The sequence below is a fragment of the Pteropus alecto genome, unplaced genomic scaffold, assembly GCF_000325575.1.
Source record: "Pteropus alecto unplaced genomic scaffold, ASM32557v1 scaffold8, whole genome shotgun sequence".
Taxonomy (NCBI): Eukaryota; Metazoa; Chordata; class Mammalia; order Chiroptera; family Pteropodidae; genus Pteropus; species Pteropus alecto.
The window spans coordinates 6,909,247-6,916,974 of NW_006494609.1; the positions used below are offsets into that span (position 1 = coordinate 6,909,247).

General features: G+C 36.1%; 1 pseudogene; it reads right to left on the reverse strand.

Annotated features, from left to right (window-relative positions):
* Positions 1 to 4,855: 4,855 nt before the first annotated feature.
* Positions 4,856 to 4,974, reverse strand: LOC112473772 (annotated as a pseudogene).
* Positions 4,975 to 7,728: the final 2,754 nt, after the last annotated feature.

Consider the following 7,728-nt stretch of genomic DNA (forward strand, 5'->3'; position numbering starts at 1 on the left):
ATATTTTTAAGTGTTTTCTAACTTTTATGTATTTTCTATAAGTCCACAAACTTCAAACAGTTCTCCAGAACTGTGTTCACATAGTACCTTAACAGCTAACAGCTTTAGATGCCTTCTTTCCAAGCCTCCTGCCATACTGAAAAATTTTTTAAAAGCACTAAATATAAAAGCAAAATTTAAATGAGTGCTTAAATTTTAACAGCTTTTTTCTAGATTTTCAGATAAAATTCTGGAAATGTTTATTGTAACTGGAACCTTTTTTATAGCAGATGTGTCCTTGATTTGCTGATTCCCTAAGCCATGTGCTTACTTTACCAATTGGAGAATTTATCATGATATTCCACATTTTTCACCATGATCCAGAAATGTGAGTTAACTGAACAGCTGTACTATATCCATACATTGGTTAAAAACAAATATTTTTCACCATTCCTTCAGATTTCGTTAATGGAATGGTTATGCTATTGACTATCATGGGAATGGAAAAAAAATGAGGATCAGTGATGTCAAACTATGGAAAGTTCTTTTGGTTCTTGTTTCAGATAATTTATGTAAAGTAAAGCAGTCATTTTTTTAATGTTCATGATGTGACAGGTACTGTGTTAAGTGTTTTGGATCTGTGTTGTGTGTTAACCCCTGAATGGTAAATAGTATTTTCCTTATCTTAAAGATGCAAAAACAAAGACACAGAGTGCTTAATGACAACTTGGCTAATATGGTTCTGATCATGTTAGAAGTCAGGCCTTGCAGACATGGAAGTCAGTGGGATGTCATGGAAAGGGTATAGACACTAAGACCAGACAGAGTTGGATTAGAACCCCAGCTGGATTAGTCACTGTGTATTGGCAAAATTAACAGTCTCTCAGAGATTTGGCTTCCTCACCTGAAAAATATAGCACCTCACAACCTTGCCTTTCATTGTAGTTTGGGGGACAAAAATGAAATAATACGAAGTGTTTTCATTGTGATTGATACAGACTAGGGGCTCAAAAGGTTAGTCTTCTTCACTTTGTGTCCTATGCTATTCTCTTTATGACAGCTGCCTTCTAGAATTAGAAATTCTGTGCTACATTCTACAATAAAAAAGATTTATTTAGTAGTTGAGCAATGTTGCCAAATTTTGACTAGGGTTTACTAGCTATATTTAACAAAACTAGTCTTTTTCTAGTCATATACTTGATTATGGGCATGATTACAACTAGGACATATGTAGCATTGACATTGGGTAGCATAACTCTGTCTGAAAACACATTTTAAGCAAGAGGCCAGAAGTTCGGGTAAGTAAAGGGAGTATAGATGTGAGAAAATGTAAACCTTCTCAGTTAAATTTCCAGATGATGGTTAATGTGGTGGAGTCATCAAGATCTAAATGACATTTGCTCAGAAACATTGACTAAAGTCCAACAGAAATAATTTGTCCATGTCTTTCCATGAGGAAGTGGTGAGACCACACCATTACTTTCCAATGTGTTTAACTTTGGCCGTGGGCTTTGGATTCAAAAAACTTATTTTAAATCTTGGCTCCAAATCCTGGGTCTGTCCTTTACTAGCTGTTAATCCTTGAGTAAGGTGTGCATGACTCTAGCTTCGCCATGAGATTGGAATGATATCACCCTCTTCTTACTATTCTATAATTAAATGAGCTAATGTGAATTTAAGTGCCTGGACATAAGCATAGTGGCTGGCCCATAATCATCAAACAATGATAGCTAAATTGTCATTTTAATCATCTTGTCATCCTAGAACAAAAACAAGCCAAAATTTCTTCTAAAATCTAGAAAGAATACATACTGCAGAGCCCCAGACAATCGTATGTCTATAACCTAAAATTGCAATTGTCTTTATTCCCCTGCAGTTGAAATCACATTGATTTATTGTTTCTTTGAGTTCTCCTTGAGTCTTCAGCCAGAGATTTGCATATTTCTATAAAACCCTTTACTTTAATCAACTTCTTCAGAACGGGGACCATAAGAAAGGTTCAAATGGTAAACTCTTCTGTGCCTCTAAGGACAATCTTCTATTCTTCCCAAATCACAGAGTTATCATTGCCTTAGATAACCCTTCGAAATTCTATATTTGCTTTCTCACCATAAACTTTCTAAATATCACTAACATATAATCCAAGAACCACTGTAAGCATTCATTCTTTTGATAATTCAAGCAACATTTACTGAATAGTTCCGTGCCAGCAATCTACTATTGGCTACTGTCACTTTGTTTCAATGAAGACAATAAATGGATACAGGGATTTTAAGCCTTTTTATGTTTTATATAGATCTACATAGCCCCAGGTTCTCTTTATTCACATTCGAATTGTAATTTGGTCTTCCTAAACTTTGTATTTGTCCCATTTGAATTTAAATCTTGACAATACTGTTCGAAATCAGTTTATTTATTAATGTATTTATTAGACATTATTAAAGGGTTACTATGTCTTAAATTGAAAGCCTTAATGAGTTTATAATCTACTAAACTAAGGGTGCAGAAATAATGATACTACAGTCAATACAAATAAACTGTCAAAAAGTACAAACTAAATTAGGGGTTCAGAAGAAATTACTTAAGGGAGGGTTTCATAGAGGAGGTGACATGTTAGGTAAACCTTGAAAAATTGGTGGGCAGAGATCAGGGCTGCATGCCATTCCAAGAAAAGCATTGAAGTGGGAGCAAGTAGGATCGAAACCATAATTTGGATGGATCACAAACTATATAAATTATGTTAGTGAAAGATTTGACTATGAAGGCTTTTAGAATTTTGTCAGGGGAAGAGAGGAGTGGGAGACTGGTCTCAAGAAGTTCTCAAGGTCAAGGTCTAGTTTATCATTGAGTGCAGAGGCCACAGGAAAGGTAATAACATACTTTTCAGAGAAGGTGATAGACAATTGGAGGTATCAAGTTTCCAGAGAGAGGCATTACTCTGAACAGAATGGGAGATATTATTCTGAAATAGCAGTGAAGAAGGAGAAAATGAAATCAGAAAATGACGTATTGTAGAGGAGGTGACAGAAGTTGAGACAGCTAGAGTCAGAGAGTTCCAGTGTGCCAGGCCAATCAAAGGCAAAGTCATGTTCTTAACAATGAGGCTCTGAGCACATGGCAGAAGTCTGTTGATAACCCTGTTAGGAAGTCAGCTAATAAAAGTGTCAGTAAGAGGGGTCCGCTGTCTTTATCTGGCATTAATAGTAATATTTTATATTTTTGCTAAATTTCTTTTTTATTTCATGACTTGAAATTTAATCATGTGGTCCAAATTTAGAGCTCTTTCAATTACATAATGCTGACTCTAGAGAAAGAAGCCATTTTATATATATATAATGTTTTTTTTTTTTTTTTTCCAGAAGCATTTCGAGTGGAAGCTAAAGAAAAGGATGGTAGGATGGTGTCTTAATCTGCTCAGGCTGCCATAACAAAATACCATAGGCTGGGTGGCTTAAACAACAGAAGTTTATACCATAGTCCTGGAGACTAGAAGCCCTAGATCAGTCTCTGGCAGGGTGTGTTTTCTGATGAGTGCTCTCTTCCTGCCTTTTAGATGGCCACCTTCTCACACTGTCCTCACATGACCTTTCTTCTATAGATACCTGAGAAGAAGATCTCTAACTCTACTTATAAGGCCATAGTACTATCAGATCAGAGTCCCACCCTTATGACTTCATTTAACTTTAATTACCTGCTAAGATCCTACCTCCAAATAAGGTCACATTGGGGGGAGTAGGACTTCCAACATATGAATTGGATGTGAGGGTGGGACAGACGCAATTCTGTCCATCACAGATGTACATGGTGTTGGCAATTGGTAAGGTGAACATTTTTAAAGCATGAAAGAGTCAAGGAATTCAGAAGCAACTCTAGCCTTGTCGAGTGTCCACATGGGCTAGGTAGAAGAGACTAAACCACAAGCAGGATAGGATCACAGGAACAGGGAGCAGGATTTGGAGGCAGTATTAGGGTTGTTGAGAGAGAGATGCCCTAGAAGAAAGGAGCATTTAAGAGAACCCAGACTCAAATTTAGAGATGTATTAAATGAATAGTGTGAGCTTCAAGAGGGCTTCAACTTTTCCTGTGATTAGATACATGGGTTCTAGAGTCGGAATGTCATGGTTTGTATTCTAGAGCTATAATTTTAGATAAATGACTTACCTAAGTCTACCTATCTAAGGCTCAGCTTTCACATCTGTAAAAGGAAATTATATCATACCTAACTTGTTGGTTTGTCAGGAAAGATTAAATAAAATAATCCACTTGAATGCTTTGCATATATGCCTGGTACATAATAAACCTTAATATATTTTGGTCATTATTACAATTTGGTCTTGTTACCTGAGTCAGGCAGGATCAAAATGAGCTGTGAATTGTGTGGCTAGCCAACACCAAAACGTGCATAAAAATATAGAAGTTAGGCAATAATTCTGAGTATTTTCCTAATTCTTTCATTTGCCAAGAAAATATAAAATTTAGCTGCCTGCTCATTGGCAAAGTTTTCCCTTCACTGCAACTAGTTCTCTGCTTCCAGGCTCCAACTTGGATTATGCCCAGGGAAGCCTCACATCTGAGACTTCCACTCTTCGCCTGAGTTTCTAGTTCTCAGCTTTCCTACGGCAGCTGGTCAAACACACACGAACAAGCCAAGAGGCCTTCAGGAAGCCTTGAACCCTTCTACTGATATGCATTATTTTGGTTTGTTTTTTATTTGAATTTTAATTGCGAACATTTTCAAATGTTCGCAAAAATAAAGCGAATAGTATAACAAACCCCATCTATTCATTATCTAGTTTTAAGAATTATTAGTCTTTTGTTGTTCTTGTTTCATCAATGCTCACCTCTCCATGAAAGAATATCCTTTTTTTTTTTTTAAAGCCTACAGCATCTGGTGTTCCTAGGTGGTCTCCCATCCAAGTATTAACCAAGTCCGATCCTGCTTAGCTTCTGAGATCAGATGAGATCGGGCACTTTCAGGGTGGCATGGCTGTAGCCTGAAAGAATATCTTTTAATGTCACACACTGTTAAAAAAAAAAAAAAAAAAAAGGCACTAAAAAAATAGTTATCATTGGGTAAGTTGACCTAAGTCCTGTTCCTTGCATTTCAGAGTAGCTAAACTTAATGCTCTTTCTGATGGGCAATTAATGGCATGATTCCAGTTCTTTGTTCAATGACAACATGAAAAAGGAGATTAACTGCTAAGTAGACTCTTCATCAATTAATGAGATTGCCTGAAAACTGAAAGGATTTTTCGACTCATGTATTTCAATTCAACTGTGCTCAGTCACTTTTTGAAATGAATTTAAAAAGTCTATAGATTATATACAGGTGCCATATCTTTTGTGGAAGCCAAGAAGTATTCACTTTTACCTCTAGAAATGTGATCATGTCTACTAGCATATTTTCCTAGGGTTATATTCATGTATTTGCAAGAACTATAACTGCATTGTATTTGCCTGAGTCCATATAGATGAGATCATTCATTAAGTGCATTTTCAAGTGATTTTGTTTCTGCTTTGTTGACAATGATAATTTTCTCTTCTTTGCTCTCACTCACCTGCAATTTTCATTATAAAGGTGTCATGAGAGAGAGAAAGAAAGAAAGTTATATTGAGACTATTTGAAAGTATATTGTTCTCTATCTCAAAGTCAAACTAAGTGAAAGGAAAAATGTATAGAACCACCAAAGACTTTTGCTCCTTGGTTTTATGGGGAGAATGAAAAGTAGAATTGTAGGTTTCAACAAGTAAACAGTGTTCCTCCTTCTGCTCTGTGCTGAACAGTTTGTCCCATTTGATTTATCTTTTTGAGAGTGGAGGGAACCTAGCACAGCACATATAAACACTCTTTTTAAAACAAACCAAGAAAAAGGTCGTCCAGGTTTGCAAGAAAGTACAGCAAGGCAGTGAGGGTTACGAATGGGATGGGAAGGTAGCTCAAATTAAGGGTGTCATAAAACTGAAAAGCTAAAATTTGGCATTACAATGTAGTTATTCACGTTCATACTTCACCCAGGAAAATGTGCTTATGTGAATGCATGGGTATGAGTGACCAGATCTGTTTTGATACCAAATTTGAAATGGGCAAACTAGGATAGTTATTGCTCATAAACCAAACAAGGAGGGAAATGTGGGCAAGAGGAGGCAAGCAGAAGCAGAGGAGCTGCCCCTAAACAACGAAGAGGTTTGTAATAGTTCAGAAGATAGGTCCCGAATTAGAGCATCTAAAATAATAAGACCTCTCTGTCCGTCCCTTACCCTCCCGCTCCCCCTCTTCCTCCCTCTTCCTCTCTCTTGCCTCCTTCCCTCTCTGGCCTTCCTCCCCTTCCCTTTTTCTCCCCCTGCTTCTCCTCCCCTTCCTCTTCCTTTTTCCTCCTTCTTTCTCCCCACCCCAATTCCAGAAATAGTGTCTGATGTTAACAAATAAGCTGAGTTTACACACACATACACCCTTCACTTCTTTTGTAAAAAAAGAAAAGTTAAGTGCTTGTACTTGCCTAGTAATAAATTGTAAAATGCTTTAACTATTGTGCTGCTCTTTCTGTATCACTTTCTCTTTTAAATTTAAAACTTTCTTAAATGCTGATAAACATTGTTCCCCTAAAATATATTGTAAGACCCTAAGTCACATGTCTGTGTAGTTGGACAAGCCTTTTCATGACTTCCTCAGGTAACAAGCTGCAATTTGATAACATACATGCACTAGAGCAATAGCTTTCTTTTTTTTTTTTTGATGAATCTTAATATTTTTTAGCTCTACCAAGATACAATTGACATATAACATTATATAAGTTTAAGGCATATAAGGTACTGATTTGATACATATATGTAATGTGAAATGATTACCAGAATTCATTAATTAACATGGATGAACTGTCAAGGCCTTATGCTAAGTGAAATAAGTCAGACAAAGAAAGAGAAATATTGTCTGATTTCACTATGCGTGGAAGCTAAAAACTCCTAACCTATTAAAACAGAAAGTAAATTAGTAAATCTATTTTTAATTTTTTTAGGACCCACCAAACTGTTTTCCATAGTGGCTGTACCAATTTGATTTCTTCCAGCAATGTATAAGGATTCCCTTTCCTCCACATCCTCACCAGTACTTGTTATCTCTTGCCTTTTTGATAATAGCCATTCTAGCAGGTAATATCAGAAGATAAGTCCAGAGCGTCAAAAATAATGAGTTTTTTCTCTCCTCACTCTCCATCTCTTAACTCACATCTTCCCCTATCAAGATTTATATTTTCATTTCTCTAACGATTAATGATGTTGAACACCTTGTCATGTACTGATTGGCCATTTGTATTTCTTTGGGAAAATGTCTCTTCAGGTCCTATGACCACTGTGTAATCAGATTATTCGTTTTCTTGCTATTGACTTGCAAGAATTCCTTATAGATTTTGGATATTAACCCCTTGCCACATACATAGTTTGCAAAGGTTTTCTCTCATTCTGTAGGTTGACTTTCCATTTTGTTGATTGTTTCTTTTGCTTGTAGAAGTTTTTAGTTTGATATAGTCTCACTTGTTGATATTTGCTTTTATTGTATGTGCTTTGGTAGCATATTAAAAACAAACAAACAAAACGAACAAACAAACAAAAAACATTGCCAACACGAATGTCTGGGAGCATCTTCCTGGCTTTATTCTAGAAATTTTACAGCTTCAGTTCTTATATTTAAGTCTTTAATTCATTCCAAGTTAATTTTTGTGAGTGGTATATATAAGGGTTCAATTTCATTCTTTT